Consider the following 18,815-nt stretch of genomic DNA (forward strand, 5'->3'; position numbering starts at 1 on the left):
TGGATGCTCTGGGATGCTTCTTACTGTGCTTACATCCCAAAGCTTCCGGACTATTGAAAAGATGTGAGCGAATTTTCCAGTTGTGCAAGTAAGTCTAAGGAAATGTTCTACATGGGAGAAAGGGTGTAAGGAATTTTGCGAGGGCTTGGCCCTGTCACAGAACATAAATGGGGACCTGAAGCTGAAAGTAAAACCTGCCTTAGAGTAGATAACTATTAACTACAGTCACACCCACCATACATTTAAAGCACACTTCTTTCCCCAAAAAATCAAGGGAATTGTAGTTCTGTGAGGGGTCAACTGCAACTCCCATGATTCTTTGAGGGAAGTCATGCCTGTTAAAGTGGTTTGAATGTGGTTTAAATTGTTTAGGGTTGTAGCCAGCTAAGTTCTACTAAGAGTAGAACCACGGAAACTAAGAGACCCCACTTTTTCTCGCCAACTAATTCCAATGGGTCTACTCTTAAGTATGGCTGACATAGGATACAACCCTTATTATTTATTGGTTACATTTCTAGATCACTTTCTCCCAAGGAAGTCCAGAGCAACATATAAGAAGCTATAAAAAACACAAAGTACAGATCATAAATAAAACATCATAACCAATGTAGTATAGCTAGCTTCTCTTTCCTCCTCAAGGACTAGAAAAGCCTTGAACTGCAGTTCCAAGATTCTGTTTGGAGAAGGAAATGCAAATTCCAGTCTTTGGAGTGCTGTGGAAATTGCTGCAAGACACGTGTTCCTCTGAGGAAAAGGAATGGAAATTACACGAGCGAATATGAGTGGTATTGGCTATTGTACTTCTTATTATCACAAAACAACATACTGCAGCATAAAAATTACTAGAATAACTAAAAACTACAGACTCCTAACAGTGGTTCAACATTAAAATCATATGTTTTGGCCCTGGGAGAATAAAGAAGTGTTAGAATCATAGAAATGTAGAGCTGGAAGGCATCCTGAGGGTCATCTAGTCCAACCCTGATTTCTAGAAAAGAGGGCTGCCATATGTCCTGGATTTCCTGGACACTACTGGGATTTATGGATTTCTTGGACACTACTGGAAATTTATGGAAGGCCTGGATCTTTGGCAAGTAACCGAAAAAACACTGTCATTAAAAAAAGCTCAACAATTTTGGGGTCTTCTTAAAAAAAGGACACTTTTGGGGTGTCCTGGTTTTTACTTTTTGAAATATGGCAACCCTACAGAAAACTTTGCCTAGACTGCAGTCTTAGTATGTATTACAGTATTTTAATATTTTTTTGGAAGCTGCTAAGAGTGGCTGGGGAAGCCCAGCCAGATGGGTGGGGTATAAAAAATAAATTATTATTATTATTATTAGGCCTTTGAAGTAGTTAACACCATACATAGTTAGAATATATAACGAGTGCAAAGCATACAATGTTATACAGAATTCATACATTACCACTACCCAAATACCCCCCACTATTCTCTTTCTGAAATTATATCTTTTTTAAAAAAAGCATATAAAACCCACAATATCATCATATGAATTGATGGGAACCGTCTATAGCTGTAGCTTCATTCACCAGATAACTCCAAGAAGGATAGCCGAACTGAGTAAATTTTTCTTGGGTGCCTTTCACACTATCAAAAGTAGGAAAACAATATGAAAATCCAGGGATTTTTCAGGTTCTTTTCTGGTGTCCTGGCTCTTTCTTATTTGCTTCAGGTTAGTATCAATCTCATTATCCATTATGTGCTTTTAGACAGTTGAATTCATTCATCTTCACCAGCCTTTTGCGGAAGATTACTGTTGTTCCCATTTTGTAGATCAGAGAAGTCTGTTCAGCCTTTAAGATGCAGCGGTGTTGCGGAACGGCAGAGGCTCCTCCAAGGCCCCAATGAGGGAATTGTGGCATTGGAGCCCCATCCAGATAGGGGGCAGGGACGTAAGTCCACATCACCTATCAGAAGCCGGATCCTAGCCTGTATCCTGGATTGGCAATTGGGGATGCAGGCTAGGATTGAGGCATCTAATCATAAGCCTGCATTTTTATTAAAGCTTATATGTTTAATCAGGGCTTGTATTTTAAAATGAGCTTAAAGATTTTCAAATGTTCATGCCAGGCAGAAGACCAGCTGCCTAAGAACCTTGGCAAAATGTTTTTCTCCTAGACAAGGGGGCCCCCTGATTTATAGCAGAAAACAATTCTCAAAGTCGTAAAAAGGGAATTACAGGCTGACAGCCAAGGTTACACTGACCCTACAAATTAAGGGTTGATAAATAGTAAAATGAGCCATATCTTCTTCCTAAGGTTGAAAGGTCAAGAGCAGTGAAAAAGGCAACTGGCTTGGCTGGAGAAGATAGGTTTTCTTTCTTTCTATTTTTGAGGCTGAGAAACAAGAGAAGAAGAGCTGGCAGAAAGAAAGAGAGCATTTTTGGGAAGTCTTTTCTAAAGCTGTTTCTTTCTTAAACTAAGATCCTTTTAAGATTTCTTTTCCTTTTAAAAAGGTTATTTATGTATTAAATATATTAGCTTAAATATAATTATGCAAAGGAATTGGAAGCTAAGAAATGTTAAATCCTTATGCTAGATTCTTATTTCATATAGTTGGAAGAGATCACAGGGGCCATCAGCCACCAGCCCCCCTTGCCAAGCAGGAAACATCATTAGAGCATTTGTCAAGCTTTTGTTTAGAAACCTTCAAATGAAGGAGATCTCTCAATGTTGATGTGAACTCAAAATCCTTGACATATGTTTAAGATAAAAATTCAAGATTAACCATCTGTTTTGGAAGGCAATAGGGCAAGGAGGGCAAGAGGTGAGCTGGTAATTAAGATTCCTTGTTGAGACACATGTAAGATATATTACTACTTATTTGTCATTTATAGATAGAAGAATATATAGCTTTTTGATTCCCATAAAAGGACAGAAGGAAATGGGTGTATCTTTTGTGATTGGTTCTAGCAAACAGCCAATAGGAATTTCAACCAGGCTGATTGGACAGAGGCAGCCACAGGAGGAGCAAGGGGGCTGGATTAAGGAAATATAAGTGCTGGCCAGAATGGCAGGAGGCCAGGCCAGAGCTTGGTAACCATATACCACTGTGCCTCATATTTATTTGTCTGACAAATAAATTATTATTTTAATTTCTCTATTGCTGCGTTGAATATTTCATTCCAGCTAAGCGTTAACCACAAGCAGGGTGCTACAGGATAAGGGCTGGGCTGGAGGACAGAGTAGATGGAGAAGGAAGGCTTCCTTTGGGTCCACTCCCTGGCCATTTAAGCAGCCCTTGCCTGGTGCCTGACCTGCTTTTCCCTCGTTGCCCCCCCCCCCGGTTCAAACCGATGGTTAAGGACTATGCTGTAGCTACAGTAGTTGTCGTTTTATGGGGCGGCTGGGTGGGAATTTGTCCACCGGGCCAATTGGCTCCAACCCATAGCTGTCAAGTGTCCCTTATTTGAAGGGACAGTCCCTTATTCCAGCGCCATGTCCCGCTGCTGTCCCTTATTGATGAATGTCCCTTAAATGTCCCTTAAATGATGTCCCTTAAATTTCAAAGGAAGCAGCTCCTCTCCTTCCCTCCCTGCCGGCCAGGGAGGAGGGAGGCTCCAACTGTGTTGCTTGGCTGTGTTGCTCACCCAATAAGAAGTCTAAGAACGACTGGGGGGGGGTGGAGCTTGCATGCCTTGTGTGTGGCTAGTTAATGCAAGCTGAGGGGGGTTTTGAATGCTGGACGCCATTTTGTTGCACGTGCTGCTACAAACTTTGCAGTGCAAAGCCAGGCCGGGGAGCCATCTTAAGCTGAGGCTGCATAGGCCTTGTGGTGCATGTGATTCAGATTCTATTCGGTTGAACCTCTGGTTACAAAGTTGGTTGGACAGTGTTCTCGAAGCTACCAGCATGAGTTTGACCAGACTGCAGGAGGACAGGAAGACTGGAGTGCTTGGAAAAGGTGAGGCTGCAGGTCCCTTATTTTGGTTGCTGGTCCCTTATTTTCAAATCTGTAAGTTGACAGCTATGCTCCAACCTGGTGGTTTTGCCTAAGTAAAGGTAAAGGGACCCCTGACCATTAGGTCCAGTCGTGGCCGACTCTGGGGTTGTGGGGCTCATCTTGCTTTATTGGCCAAGGGAGCCGCGTACAGCTTCCGGGTCATGTGGCCAGCATGACTAAGCCGCTTCTGGTGAACCAGAGCAGCGCACGGAAACGCTGTTTACCTTCCCGCCGGAGCAGTACCTATTTATCTACTTGCACTTCGACGTGCTTTCGAACTACTAGGTTGGCAGGAGCTGGGACTGAGCAACGGGAGCTCACCCCGTCGCGGGGATTCGAACCGCCGACCTTCTGATCGGCAAGCTCTAGGCTCTGTGGTTTAACCCACAGCGCCACCCGCGTTTTGCCTACCTCCTAGCAATTGTCACAACTGGGTTGGGCATTGGGGCAATCCTTTGTTTTGGATGGAGGGGAGGTTATAGTCTCTGCCTGCCCCTACAAATGCTGGGGTATCCCGTTAAAGGGACCTGGGGGGGGGAATGGTCATGTCCGCACGTCCAGGCGGGGCCATGGCTGAAGGCACTCCCCCAGACAGCGGTCCCTACGGTAGTCACCCTATTTGATGTAAGTCTTAAGAAAAGGGAAAAGGGAAAGGTAAAGGACCCCTGGACCATTAAGTCCAGTCAAAGGCGACTATGGGTTGCGGCGCTCATTTCACTTTCAGGCCGAGGGAGCCGGCGTTTGTCTACAGGCAGCTTTCCAGGTCATGTGGCCAGCAGGACTAAACCACTTCTGGCACAACGGAACACCATAACGAAAACCAGAGCACATGGAAACACTGTTTACTTCCCAGCCACACTGGTACCTATTTATCTACTTGCACTGGTGTGCTTTCAAACTGCTAGGTTGGCAGGAGCTGGGACAGAGCAACAGGAGCTCACCCCGTCATGGGCATTCAAATCGCCGACTTTCGGATTGGCAGGCTCAAGAGGCTCGGTGGTTTAGACCACAGTGCCACCTGCGTCCCCAAGTATTAGGTACCCCCTGCCTGGACTGGCCTAAGTGTCACTTCCAGTGGACGGGCCGCAAGTATTTTGATTGCCCCATGCCCAAGCCAAACCTCTTTCATCTGTATTCAATAAAGTTTATTTCGCTCCAAATCAGTCCTATTTTTGTCTGCAGGTTGGGGACTGGAGAGCACAATGCCTGGACCTGCAAGAGAGACTGAGAAGTGGTGACTTGACAAAGGCCATCTAGGAACTTCAAACCTAAGCAGTGATGTGAATAGTGTCATGAGACAAAGGTTCTTGAGAGCAGAAGCAGTAAGGCCTACAAGGCCTACAAAATCATTCAAACCTGCTAATTGCTAACTGTGAACAGCAAACTGCTAAGTCACTGTGATTCGTGACTCATCCTCATTCTCCCTATAAAAGTAGCCAGCCTCTCTGTGGGCCTCAGTGTATGTGTCTCAGCCAGTGTGTGTGTTGTGTTGTTGCAGATAGAGTGGCTCCAGGACTCTAGTAAATCAGTAACTAAGACTGTGCCTCTGTGAAGAGTCAGATAGCTGCCATGAGCACTCTGTGTATGCTCTTTAACTATGCTGTTTACAAACAACTTTGTTTTCTCAAGTAAAAGTTTTTATTCTGCTTACGAAGAAGACTCTGCTTTGATTAATTTACCACTGCATGACAAATAGTGGCAGCTGGGAAGGAGAATGTGACTTGTAGTCTGCATAGCTTCATCCCTCCCTCAGTGGCTAGCAGCAGCAAAATCAGATTGGTCGCAACTAGGGCCAGGGCCTTTTCAGTACTGGCCCAGACTTGGTGGAACGCTCTGTCACAACAGACTAGGGCCCTGCGGGACTTGACATCTTTACACAGGGCCTGCAAGACAGAGCTGTTCTGCCTGGCCTTTGGTTTGGACTCAGTCTGACCTTTGTTTTCCCTCCCCTTATGGTTTTGATCTATGGGCTACTTTTAAAATGAGGCTGCATTTTAAATTGCATTATAACCTGTATTTTAAATTGTTTTTTTTCCCCTATTATGATTTTACTGTAATTTTACTGGTGTTAGCCGCCCTGAGCCGAGGAATAAATAGAATTTATTATTATTATTATTAATGCAGAACAAGCACTCTCTCGCACATATATGCACAATTTATTCAGGCTGCAGAATTTGTCTTACTCATGGAGCAAAATTTCTGTTACTTTGTTCCGTATTTGGGTTTTCTTCATGCATTTCCAATGAAAGTTTTGCTTTGGCACACATGTATTTTGGTTCCAACCTGCAACTTCCTAGTTCTGTCAATTAGCTGGATGGCTGGAATTCACCTCGGGCTCAACTGAGTGGATCACTAATTCCCATGGGTCAGCCTCAGCCCAGTCTTCACTCATTTGCCCTAGTTAATGAGCAACAACTCCTACTCACAATTATATAATAATCCACCAGACTGTATTGTGGCTAAAATTAAAGCAATTAGCTCTAGGCAGAGGAAAATGTTACTAAACAAAATACCAGTGCTCGGCTTCCATTATATAAAAAAGCAAATTGAGCAACTGTTTTTATGGTAGATTAGCTATTTTAGAGTGAACAGAGAGGTTGCAATCATATGTTCCAGCTATAATGGCTGCAGCTTATACCAGCAAATAATGTAGTCAGATTCCTATGTTCCCATACCCTCCAACATTTCTCCGATGAAAATAGGGACGTCCCATTCCATAATGATAATTTTACTATTTATATCCCACACATCTTACTTGGTTGCCCCAGCCACTCTGGGCTTCTTCCAACATATATAAAAACATTAAACATTAAAAAAACCTTCCCTATACAGGATTGCCTTCAGATGGCTCAGGGATCAGATAACTCCATACCCTCCAACATTTCCCCAATGAAAATAAGGGACATCCTAAGGAAAAATGGGTCATTCCAGGATCAAATCAGAAACTGGGACAGCTTCTCTAAATCAGGGATGTCCCAGGAAAATAGGGACACTTGGAGGGTCTGTGTTTCCCAACAGCAAAGTAAAAAGCACACTTCTAGGATCGGAAAAGTCAGCTAATATTTATTCATTCATTTATAAAAGTCTATATACTCACATAAAATGTCAAGGTGATACACAGCAAAATATGCAAACACAATAAAATACAAAAATATTGTTAAGAAATACAAAATAATCACAAGAATGACTAGCTCATCAAAAAGGGGAGAATTAAACAACTGAATAGGCCTGTTAGCACAAAACAGTCTTCGATATAACAATGGAAACTTCTCTCATAGGATCCATGACAACAATGTTCCTGACCTTCTTCTTTGGCGATCACTTATAGCCAAGTATGATTATCTTCCATGAACACGGTTTTAACAGTGAGTCCGTAAGTGACTGTGGAGGCCAATTCTGGATCAACACCTCTTTCCCATGACTTTACCTTCTGCGCAACCAGCAGCACATTGTTCCATGGGGGTAGAAAACCAAAGATGTCGAGAAAGTCAGTCAATCCATCTGCACAGCTTTCAAGACAAGAACAGAAGAAGGGATTTGAATGGCTGCTAACTGCTCCAACTGACTGGGCTTTCAACTGACCCAGGGATCCTTTCAAGCAACTCACCTGGTCTCCTAGGAAACCAAACATTCCCCAGGATTCCACAGCTGGTTGTGAGGTCAGAGCCTGGCCAAGGACTGGAGCCAATGGGCTCTGGGCTCCAGGAACGCTCTCTCTGCCAGGTGCAGGGCACCCGGGCAACTTCAGGCAGCTGCCAAGTGTCTAGCCCACCCCCTGCATTTACCCCCAAGCAGAAGGCTCAGGCAGCTGGATCTAGGCTCCCCTTAGAGCTCCCCCAAATCCTCCCAACTTTGTACCCCTCTGGAGTATCGAAGGAAATAAGGCAGGCCATGACTGTGGTCCAGTTTCTGGCACCTCCTTTAAATTCACCAGTTTGTCCAGGCGTTGGTTGTCTAGACTCTAGTGGTCCATCATTTGGTCATGGTGTATCATACGTCCCAGTGGGCTGAATTTCCTTAAATTTTTTTTTTGGGGGGGGCCTTCATTGTATTATGGAACCTTCTTTCTCCACCTAGTTGCTCACTCACATTCGCCACTAGACATCTTTTTAAAAACATGTTTGGTGCTTTATTGTATTATTACCGGTATATGAAAACACCTTTTCTCTGAGGAATGTGGGAGCTGAGAGGAAGAATCAATAAGACAAGGCTGTGTTAGCAAACGCTGCTCACTTTTTTCTCTTTGGCTGAAGCCTGAAGAGCAAAAGGTGGACAGGCTAGGAGCCTCAAAGGCACCCTCTGGAAGTTTCACCCAGGGCAAAATCCCTGGCTAGCCCCCCACCCAGCCCCCAAGCTACACCTTTACGTGAAGCCCATGGAGGTGCTGGCCTCAGGTGAGTTCCTTGCCAGCAGGTGAGGTGGGCTAGAATATTGGGCCTCTCCAGACCCAAAAAGGCTGCTGTGCACCTCTTAAATGTGCTTTTAAGAAACAAAAGAGCTCTCAGGCCTCAAGCACAGAATTACTTTTTTATTGCCTCTTGCTAAACTAATCTAGACATGATCCTGGAGGAACATTGGCCGGCTGTGAGTGTAAAGGACGCTCCCCGCAAAGCCCTTTCCACCTGGCCTAGGGGGCTGGACCCACACTCACCAGCCCCACTGAAGAGGCTCCTCATGAGGCTGGAGGAACATCGCCCGGCTATTGTTTTATTGATTTAATATGCTGTAAACCGCTTTGAGATTTTTATTAAAAATATAAAGCGGTATGTAAATAAATCTCCCCCTCTTTTTTGTTATTGTTGCTAAAAATAGAGATACCTCTCTTGGATCATGCTGCAATTTCTCTGTGTTTTTAATAATAATAATAATAATAATAATAATAATAATAATAAATTATTTTTACCCCATCCATCTGGTTCCCAACAGAATTAAAAGCACAATAAAACATTGAAGGAGGTGAGGACAGGTGACCCCACCTAGGCCCGAAGTCACCCCCCCCAACCAGGCCTCAAAACTGTCCAAAATTTCTTTCTCTCTTCTAAAAATCCACAGCTAAAGTTTTCCTCACAAGATGCTGTGGCAAAGGCAAAATGTTATTCTTTTATCAGTACGAGAAGGCTTCAAAAAGCTAATGAATAGACTCTGTTCAGAGCAAGCCTGAGAACTGAGTCTTATCTCATTTGGTTGTAACACATCTTAAACATGCTGAACCGCAAGGCTCCTCGACCCCCCTTTGGCTTCTCATCCCCCTTTCCTGGGAAGAGTCCAAAAGAGTCCCAAAACAGGAGCTTTCTGTTCATGCTCAGGAAACTCATCATGGGGCAGGACTCCTGAGGGGAGGAGAAAGTGGAGGGAACTGGAAGGGGAATATATGCTCTGTGCAAATGGCTGTGAACTCGTGCTTGTTTTGTGAATCTATCACACTTGCTCCTTCTACAAGCTGGATGGTAGAATAAAGCTTTTTCTCTGAAACTATTCCTTGAGTGTCTGTTGACTCCCATTTCCCTCTCCCGGGCACAAAGCTTTTCTCACCCGAGGCTAAAAAGGCTACAACATCAAACATTAAAAACTTCCCTAAACAGGGGCTGCCTTCAGATGTCTTCTAAAAGTCAGATACTTGTTTATTTCCTTGACATCTGAAGGGAGGGCATTCCACAGGGCGGGCACCACCACCGAGAAGGCCCTCTGCCTGGTTACCTGTAACCTCACTTCTTGCAGTGTCCGGGCTGGACGATGGGGGTGGAGACGCTTCTTCAGGTATATTGAGCCAAGGCTGTTTGGGGCTTTAAATGTCAGCACCAACACTTTGAATTGTGCTCGGAAACATAATGGGAGGCAATGTAGGTCTTTCAGGACCGGTGTTATATGGTCTCGGCAGCCACTCCTAGTCATCAGTCTAACTGCCGCGTTCTGGATTAGTTGTAGTTTCTGGATCACCGTCAAAGGTAGCCCCATGTAAAGCGCATTGCAGTAGTCCATGTAGGAGATAACTAGAGCATGCACCACTCTGGTGAGACGGTCTGCGGGCAGGTAGGGTCTCAGCCTGCATACCAGATGGAGCTGGTAGACAGCTGCCCTGGACACAGAATTGACCTGCGCCTCCATGGACAGTTGTGAGTCGGTTGCACACCTGGTCCTTCAGAGGCACAGTTACCCCATTCAGGACCAGGGAGGCCTCCACACCCACCCGCCCCCTGTCCCCCCAAATCAGTACTTCTGTCTTGTCAGGATTCAACCTCAATCTGTTAGCTGACATCCATCCTCCAATCGTCTCCAGACACTCACACAGGACCTTCGCCTTCACTGGTTCTGATTTAAAAGAAAGGTAGAGCTGGGTATCATCCGCATACTGATGAACACCCAGCCCAAAACCCCAGCGGCTTCATATAGATGTTAAAAAACATGGGGGAGAGGATAGAACCCTGAGGCACCCCACAAGTGAGAGCCTGGGGTCTGAACACACTACTTTCTGGACATGGCCCATGAGGAAGGAGCGGAACAACTGTATAACAGTTCCTCCAGCTCCCAGCTCCTCTAGACGGTCCAGAAGGATGTCATGGTTGATGGTATGAAAGGCCGCTGAGAGATCCTGCAGAACTAGGAAACAGCTTTCACCTTTGTCCCTAGCCCGCCGGATATCATCGACCAGTGCGACCAAGGCAGTTTCAGTCCCATGATGAGGCCTGAATCCCGATTGGAAGGGATGCAAATGGTCCGCATCCTCCAGGTGTGCCTGGAGTTGTTCAGCAACCACCCACTCAATCACCTTGCCCAAGAATGGAAGATTTGAGACTGGGTGATAGTTGGCCATATTGGCTGGGTCCCAAGATTTTTATTTAAAGAAGCGGTTTAATAATCACCTTTCAGTGGGTCTGGGAAGGCTCCCTCATAGAGGGAAGCATTCGCCACCCTGCAGAGCCCATCACCCAGCCCTTCCTAGCTTGCTTTTATGAGCCAGGATGGGCAAGGAGAGAGGTGGGCGGTTTCACTCATCCAAGCAGCCTGTCCACATCCTTGGAGGTAACAGATTGGAATTGATCCCACACAACTTGACTAGACAGGACTCAGATGTGCTTTAAAGATGCAGCATGTTGTTATAAGAATTTTAAGGTCTCAAATATAGAATATTCATAAATGCACACTCTTACTGGAATTTATGTAAAGGTGGTGGTGGTGAGGTTGCCCCCTCCAGCAGACTTCCTACGCCGCCACCCCCCGACTACCCAAATCAACACAATAGCTCCTGCAAATGTCCCCACAAAACATTTCATCACACAGTTGTTTTTTCCTATCTCTATTCAAAGGGCCTCTGCTGCACATTGCCAGATGTAACAATTCACTGATAAATGTACCAATGCACTGGCTGACTGGGAAAGCTTTAGAAAGTCATATAAAATCACTCCAGTATGGATTTGGGCCATTCCAACTTTGTTCTGGATGTGAGCAGCCATAATCCCTCAAGGCTGAGACCATGTACTCAGCAGCCTCTTACACAAGAAAGGATTACTGGCATCCTGGCAGATGGGTGTCAAACCGGTAGCCATCCCATAGACAATTTCCGCCCTCCCTTCCCCACAGGTGGGCGGGGTTTGCGGCACCGAATGGGGCTCACCTAGGCCAGGGAGGACAATGGACAGGCCGGTCAGGGGTGGGGCTAAGGCCTCATTTGGTTTTCTTCCTTCAGGATCACCCACCCACCCTCCCTTAATTTAATAATTCCTTGCCTCCAAATAATTTTATCCTAGGTCAACGGTCACCAAGTTAAGGATACTTTTTCCTTACAGACTAATATTTTGCATTCCAGGTCAGCGAGCGCTGCTGCAGTCGCATGATGGTTGCTGTATTCAGAACCGGGAAGGAATTTTCCCTGCATTGGCAGGTTTCGCCTTCCCCGTAGCATTTCGTCACAACTTTGGCGGTTTTAGGCCTTGGCAAGGTATCCTTTAGTCTTACATCACATCAGGGAGGGGGATGCATTCATGCTCCCTCCCATGCGGAGGCGCTTGCAGGGCCTGTTAAAGGGCAAAAACCAGGAGGTCCTGGCCCTAGAGCAGCGGCATGTAGGTCAAACTCCTTGGACGAGGTCAGTGGAAGGGCATGGTGTGTAAGTGTGTGCCTTCTCACTGGACCTCACCTGCCTGCATATCCTCAGCCAGGCGGGCTGAGAGGGTTACTTGCCAAGGCCTGTGCCAAGTTTCCCACTTCTGAAGCTCAATAAGGTTGTGGCCAATTTGAACCCATACTCTCGTCTCTTGTCTCATCATTTGGGGTAAAGGGGGAGGCACCACAGACAGGGTTTAGTGTGTGTGCCTGCAGACCCTCTAGGAATGGATGAGGTTCTCATTCAGGACAAAGGAGTGTAATTACCTTGACCAGGAAAAACAGGAACTTGTAAATATTTCTTTTGTATCTCTTGATGGGTGAGAGGTGAAAACTGATGAGCAGGTTTCTGCCAGAAGACCCCTCCCGGATTATGACATAGCTGTGATGTATATATGATGTGTGTATGATGCTTCACTAAGGGTAAAAAGGTAAAGGTAAAGGTACCCCTGCCCGTAGGGGCCAGTCTTGACAGACTCTGGGGTTGTGCGCCCATCTCACTTAAGAGGCCAGGGGCCAGCGCTGTCCGGAGACACTTCCGGGTCACGTGGCCAGCGTGACATCGCTGCTCTGGCCAGAGCCAGAGCCAGAGCCAGAGCCACACACGGAAACGCCGTTTACCTTCCCGCTGGTAAGTGGTCCCTATTTATCTACTTGCACCCGGAGGTGCTTTCGAACTGCTAGGTTGGCAGGCGCTGGGACCGAGCAGCGGGAGCGCACCCCGCCGCAGGGATTCGAACCGCCGACCTTTCGATCGGCAAGCCCTAGGCGCTGAGGCTTTAACCCACAGCGCCACCTGCGTCCCCTCACTAAGGGTGTTGTGGGTAAAAAGGGGAAACTTAAGGGGCTTCTTCATGCTTCTTCCATGTGGGGGGTGGAAGCCTTGTCGCAACAATAAAGATCAGGCCTACAGGCTGCTGTTTTGCTCCTATATTCCTGGCTGGTGTCTTTGTTTGGCAATCCAAGTTAGCCCAAGCATTTTCCTACAACAACACATATCTAAATATATGAACCAAGTGTCTGAAATAGTATGGGGGAGCAATCCTGAAGCCATTTTGACTCCCAGTTACCTCAAATATTCCTCTGCAGTAAGGGAGGCAAATGGGGAAAGCCTTCCCGTTCTCTGTGACCTGGATTCAGGAAATAAAGTATGGCCAGGCTGCCCAGGTAATGCAATCAGTGACCATTGTCAGGTATTCTGGCAAACAGGATTTCTGCTGTAGACCGCCTCCTTCTGTGATGTATGTATAATGTTTTAGGGGGGTGGTCTTGGGTTACAGGGTGGGCAGTTTCAAAAGTCTATATAAGGCCTTGCACACCATTGTTTGGTGTTCTCCGCCCTCCTGCGTGTGGTGAGAGGGGACCCTGTTGCAACAGTTCTTTGAATAAAGATCAGACTTACTAGCCAGTTTGCTTCTAAATATACTCTGGTTGGCCTCTGTGCTTTTCTCCTACTGATAGGGAACCCACTTAAGGACTCTATACGGGATCCAGAAGAAGAAGAAGAGTTTGGATTTGATATCCTGCCTTTCACTCCCCTTCAGGAGTCTCAAAGCGGCTAACATTCTCCTTTCCCTTCCTCCCCCACAACAAACACTCTGTGAGGTGAGTGGGGCTGAGAGACTGAATATCCCATAAGGGAAAAGGGAGTTTTTCTTAGAACAACAGGTACAGCCTTAGTTTTTCCCCTGCTGCTTTCGGGGCATCCCCATCGTGTCCGGCATCAAATTGCATGAGGAGGATCGCATGGCCACAGCCAGCCCCTGGATGTTCCCAGACCGGCTGGTGTGGCCTGAGATGCACGTCTTAATCTCCACCCCCTCCTATGATAACACTTACTGGGACTACTGGCACTTCCTCACCGATACTGACTTTGAGGATGGCTGGTACATGTGGAACGACACCAAGGATCTGCTGAAGGGGCTGCCCAACCTGGGGGTCGAGGTGTATTGCATCTATGGCATGGGCAAAGGGGCATGTGGTGATGCCTGGCGTTGAACATCTCAACACGGTCTTTGGCAACTGCACCTTCAACAGCATAATGAAATGCTGCTGTGAAGCTTTGGGGATGCCCCAGCTGCAGAAGATGAAGGGGGAAAGCAGGAAGAGGCCTCTTGGTGTCAGGAGAATCCGATCCCTGCCACGGTGGCAGCCAAGAAGTAGATAAACAAGAAGAGTTCTTACCAAGTCTTTTATTCAATATTCACAGAGATAGACGTAGGAAGCAGTCTCTCATATAATGGCGTTGATCTGAGTAAGGTCCCACCCCCCTCGTCTCTCCTAGTCTATGTCATCCCTGCATTGGCTGATCTGTGCTTTCTGCCTCTGAGCTTTCTGTTCTACTACTGTACTCTCAATGTCCGTGTGTGTGTGTGTGTCAGTAATGCTTCCTAAACGAGGCCCTAAACGGCCTCGGCCCAGTATACCTGAAGGAGCGTCTCCCCCCCCATCATTCTGCCCAGACGCTGAGGTCCAGCGCCGAGGGCCTTCTGGCGGTTCCCTCATTGCGAGAAGCAAAGCTACAGGGAACCAGGCAGAGGGCCTTCTCGGTGGTGGCGCCTGCCCTGTGGAACACCCTCCCATCAGATGTCAAAGCGATAAATAACTACCTGACATTCAGAAGACATCTTAAGGCAGCCCTGTTCAGGGAAGTTTTTAATCTGTGATATTTTAGTGTATTTTTGGTTTTTATGGAAGCCACCCAGAGTGGCTGGGGAAACCCAGCCAGATGGGCGGGGTACAAATAATAAAATATTATTATTATTATTATTATTATTATTATTATTATTATTATTATTCCTAAAGACACTGAGTCTGTCAGTTGTCTCTCCCTTGGAGCTGCTTCTTCCTGCTGCTCCTCTCCAAATATTTCCCAGCTTCTCCACCCTGCAGCCTCTTAATTATGACCTTCTGGATCGCACAGGTGGAGGGAAGTACAGTGGTACCTCGGGATGCGAACGGGATCTGTTCTGGAGCCCCGTTCGCATCCTGAATGGAACGTAAGACGTGACTGCATGTGCGCGGGTCACGTTTTGCCGCTTCCGTGCATGGCGCCATTTTGAGCATCTGCACAAGCGGCAAAACCTGGAAGTAACGCACTCTGTTACTTCCGTATTGCAGCGGAGCGCAACCCGAAAGCGCTCAACCTGAAGCACATTCAACCCAAGGTATGACTATACTGGGCTGTGCGAGGGAGGTGAAGAGATTAATTGAAATTGTTAAAGATTGGTATAGGATTTAAGAGATTTAATTTTTCATAAAGATTCTATAAAGAAAGCAGAGAGCAGCAAGAAATATCAAGTAAAGGTATCAGAGAGATCAGTGTAAAACATGAGACTTATGGTTTTGCTACATTTTTTTTTTTTTAGTCGTCTGTTTATTTTGGAGTTGTTTGTTTTAAAGAATGTTTATTATGTGAATAAAATAATAAAGGTTATAAAAAGAAAAGAAAAAAAGAACTATGACCTTCTGCAAACCACCGTTGTAAATCTATACTGTCCTCCTCTTCTCAGGAACGTTTGTGGGGGGCGACCCCCACAATTCCTCCTCAGTCCATTCCCTGATACTTGGACACCCAACACAAAGACAAACAGGAGAAGTGAAGGCCCCCTGATAAAGGAGGTTGGGGCCACTATTTATGCCTCCTGCACAGATGGTAGGCAGGGTGACTCGTGCCTGCAAGGCCCCATCCTGCAAGGCCTACAGTGTTACATGCAACATAATTGGATGCAGAGGTACCTTGCCGGATCCTGCCTCCCCGCTTGCTCTGAGAAAAAGACTCCTTTAAATTGCTCCTGCTAATGGCAGCCTATAAATTTTTCTTTTTTTTTAATAATAATATTTATTCAGGATTTAAGAGTTACAAAAAGAAAAAAGAACAATACAAAATACAAAAAGAAGAATACAACAACAACAGATTAAAAAAAACCACACACACACAAGAAAAAAAAATGAAAAAATGAAAAATACATTCACTTATAAAATAAAAAGAACTGATTAAATCTTTACATAACTTTCTTCCTTTACTTATTTTCTTGGCCTCCTCTCACCTCCCAATTTTGTATTCTAATTCCAATCGTTATTTCAGCAAATCCTTCCAACCTTAATTTCATTTAAGTAGTTTAATTTAATATATTATAATTTAACATCCTCTCTTTCGTCAATTTCATCAACTCATTTTTACTTAGTCCTTTATATTATTTCTACCCAAACCACCTAATTTTCTTTTTCCAACATCTTTCTAACAGTCCTTAATTTTACAATATTTTTGAAGATATACTTTAAATTTTTTCCAATCTTCTTCCACTGACTCTTCTCCTTGGTCCCGGATTCTGCCGGTCATCTCAGCCAATTCCATATAGTCCATCACTTTCATCTGCCATTCTTCTCGGGTGGGTAATTCTTGTGTCTTCCAATACTTTGCAATGAGTATTCTTGCTGCTGTTGTGGCGTACATAAAAAAGGTTCTATCCTCCCTTCGCACCAATTGTCCGACCATGCCCAGGAGAAAGGCCTCTGGTTTCTTCTGGAAGGTATATTTAAATACCTTTTTCATTTCATTATAAATCATCTCCCAGAAGGCCTTAATCCTTGGGCACGTCCACCAAAGGTGAAAGAATGTGCCCTCAATCTCTTTGCATTTCCAACATTTATTATTGGGCAAATGGTAAATTTTTGCCAGCTTGACTGGGGTTAGGTACCACCTGTAGATCATTTTCATTATATTCTCTCTTAAGGCATTACAAGCCGTAAACTTAATACCTGTGGTCTATAACTTTTCCCAGTCAGCCATCATAATGTTATGTCCAAAGTCTTGTGCCCATTTAATCATAACAGATTTAACCATTTCATCTTGTGTATTCCATTTCAACAGCAAGTTACACATTCTTGATAAATTCTTAGTTTTAGGATCTAACAATTCTGTTTCCAATTTTGATTTTTCCACCTGAAAACCAATTTTCTTATCCAAATTATAAACCTCCCTTATTTGATAGTAGTGAAGCCAGTCTCGTACTTTCGTTTTTAAACTGTCAAAGCTCTGCAGCTTTAATCTATCTCCGTCCTGTTCCAAAATTTCCCAGTATTTTGGCCATTTTGTCTCCATATTAAGTTTTTTCAGAGCCTTAGCTTCCATTGGTGACAACCACCTTGGTGTTTTACTTTCAAGCAAATCCTTATATCTCATCCAGACATTAAACAAAGCTTTCCTGACAATATGGTTTTTAAAGGCATTGTGTGCTTTGACCTTATCATACCACAGATATGCATGCCATCCAAAAACATTATTAAAACCTTCTAAGTCCAAAATGTCTGTGTTTTCAAGAAGCAGCCAATCTTTCAGCCAACAAAATGCGGCTGATTCATAATAAAGTTTAAAGTCTGGCAGGGCAAATCCACCTCTTTCTTTAAATTTTATTCGAGGTTTCTTGCCCTGCCTACAGTGTTACATGCAACATAATTGGATGCAGAGGTACCTTGCCGGATTCTGCCTCCCCGCTTGCTCTGAGAGAGAAAAAGACTCCTTTAAATTGCTCCTGCTAATGGCGGCCTAGAAATTTTTCATTGTCGGTGTGGTTGTTAGGGGCCCTGAGAGTTCATGTTCCCCCAGCATACTTTCAGTTAGGTAGGCAGATGAACCAGTCCAGAGCTATATTTACTCTATGCAAAAAGAACAAGGAGTCTTGTGCCACCTTTCAGACAACACGTTTTATTGTGGCTGCAGCCCCTTCATCATATGCATGGAGTTGTGGGTATATCTAGACATACACATAGCTGTAGGGAGAGAACATCATCAGACACACTTTGAACGGAAGAAGTATAGGCAACGTCAGTTGTATTAAAGCTTAACAGGGCCGGCCTGTCCACGAGGCAATGTTGTAAACAAAATATGCCCTTTTCTCCTTATCGGGTATCCAAGAGCCTGTATAGAGTCCTTAAGTGGGTTCCCTGTTGGTAGGAGAAAATAACAGAGGCCAACCAGAGAATCCCCCGGCCGCCGCAAAACAAAAAAGCCGCCCCTGCAGCCTAGCCGGGGCCTGCCCTGCCCGCTCAGGCTGGTGAGGTGCCCTGGGCCAGTGGATGGTGGTGGTGGGGAGTCATGCCCCACCCCCCGCTGTCACAAAAACAAAAAGGCCGCCCCTGCAGCCTAGCCGGGGCGCAGGCTGCCCGGTCAGGCTGGTGAGGTGCCCCGCATCGGTGGATGGCGGTGGCAGAGCCATGCCCCCCCCCCCAAACAAAAAGGCTACCCCCGCGGCCTGCTCTGCTTGGTTGCTTCATGTCAGTCAGTCTTTAGGATTCGCAGCAGAAACCTATGCATGCTTACTCAGAAGCCAGTCTCACTATGCTCAGTTGGGCTTACTCACAGGTAAGTGTGCAAAGGATTGCAGACTTTGCTGCCTTCCCGGGGTCTTTGTGAAACTAATCTCCGGATTGGGTATTGGGTGTACCTTATCTATGTATGTTAATGTGTGTACACTGCAAGGCACCATACAATGCAAAGGCTAGGATTTTGCATGCCAGGCTTGGAATGGTATATTGTACCACGATGTTTTTTCCAACTCTAGAATTATTATTATTCTTTTAAATCATTTATCTGTTGGAGATAAAGGTCTTGTGCATTATCCCCTTGCACATTTTTTCCTCACAGCAATCTGGTGAGGTGCGTTAGGCTGAGAGGTCGTAATTGGCTTCAAGTGACCATGTGAGCTTTACAAAGAAGCTGAAATTTGAACCTGACACCTGAGTGTGTTGG

The 18,815-nt window shown here is 45.4% G+C and overlaps 1 long non-coding RNA gene across 1 annotated transcript; it reads right to left on the bottom strand.

Annotated features, from left to right (window-relative positions):
* Positions 1-585: 585 nt before the first annotated feature.
* On the bottom strand, positions 586-7,673 carry LOC307203062. The gene is made up of 2 exons (XR_013833119.1): positions 7,392-7,673; positions 586-744 (listed from the first exon to the last, which is right to left on the bottom strand). It is a non-coding gene; the product is annotated as an uncharacterized lncRNA (long non-coding RNA).
* Between the last annotated feature and the right edge of the window lie 11,142 nt (positions 7,674-18,815).

Source organism: Podarcis cretensis (assembly GCF_951804945.1).
Source record: "Podarcis cretensis genome assembly, chromosome: 14".
Taxonomy (NCBI): domain Eukaryota; kingdom Metazoa; phylum Chordata; class Lepidosauria; order Squamata; family Lacertidae; genus Podarcis; species Podarcis cretensis.